This window comes from Gossypium hirsutum, chromosome A05 (genome assembly GCF_007990345.1).
Source record: "Gossypium hirsutum isolate 1008001.06 chromosome A05, Gossypium_hirsutum_v2.1, whole genome shotgun sequence".
Lineage (NCBI taxonomy): Eukaryota > Viridiplantae > Streptophyta > Magnoliopsida > Malvales > Malvaceae > Gossypium > Gossypium hirsutum.
In genome coordinates, this window is record NC_053428.1 from 85,954,668 (window position 1) to 85,955,886 (window position 1,219).

A 1,219-nucleotide genomic window follows, 5' to 3' on the forward strand; every position below is an offset into this window, starting at 1 on the left:
ATACCGTGATGAAGGCACTTTTGTAATAACTCCTTGAACCGCTCCCATGCCCTATATAAAGATTCTTCATCAAGTTGCTGAAATGAAGTAATTTCATTTCGGATCTTGGCGGTTAAAGATGGAGGGAAATATTTCATTAAGAAACGTTCAACCAACTCTTGCCATATAGTTATGGAACCAGATGGTAAGGAGTTCAACCATGCTCGTGCTCTACCTCTTGAGGAGTATATAAATAATCTTAGTCTCAAGGCGTCCTCAGACACCCCAACTAGTTTAAATGAGTCACTCACTTCCATGAATAGCCGAAGATGAAGATGTGGATCTTCAGCAGGAATCCCACTAAATTGACCCATATTGTGCAACATTTGGAACATGAGTGGCTTCAGCTCGAATTGTTGTGTCTCGATTTCAGGTCTCCTAATACTCGGATTGAGCTTGTTAAATAAAGGAATGGCATATTGTTGAATGGTACAGTTTCTATCATCAGCAACAATGATCGGATTATGAGTATTATAAGCGAATGTTCCTCTTGGATTTTGGTTTGGATTTTTTAAATTCATATCTTCAGTCCTTCTTTGGTTCACTTGTCTTCTCATTTGTCAGAAAGTCCTTTCAATTTCAGGGTTTACAAGGAGTAAGTCAATAATTCGGTCAATACTCATAAACACCTAAAACAAACATAAAAAAATTAATTAAGTTAAAATTGAACAGAAAGATAAACCAAATGAAAAACTAACAAATTCAAAAATAATGACTTTTTAAAACAGCCCCCAGCAACGGCACCAAAAACTTGGAATGATGAAAATGTGCAAGCGTACACAATTGCAACAAGTAATAAAGTGACAAGTAAATGTAGAGTTATTGTACATATAGGGACTGTGAAAAGAATTATTTATGAATGCAATTAAAAACACTTTGGTGAAGAAAAATATTTTGATTTGAGGAGGTGATTAAAAACTAAGATTTTTAACTAAGTAAAATAAATAAAAAATAAAATACAAGTTCCAATGCACGATTTCAAAAGATGATTTTAATTAAGATGACATAATTGTGCTAGATTAATTACATTTCTTAACTTAGAATTGTTAAACTCATGTTCATGTTGTTACGAATAAATTCTTGGCATGAACATACTCACCTACCAAAATCCATTTATCTCTTCACTATATCTCTATGTCAATTCAATCGATTAAACAAATTTTAATAAGCAAATGTGTTA

At 32.9% G+C, this 1,219-nt stretch overlaps 1 non-coding gene across 1 annotated transcript; it reads left to right on the plus strand.

Annotated features, from left to right (window-relative positions):
- On the plus strand, positions 1-107 carry LOC121230154 (small nucleolar RNA R71). Its single transcript, XR_005928106.1, has one exon. It is a non-coding gene; the product is annotated as a small nucleolar RNA R71 (small nucleolar RNA).
- Positions 108-1,219: the final 1,112 nt, after the last annotated feature.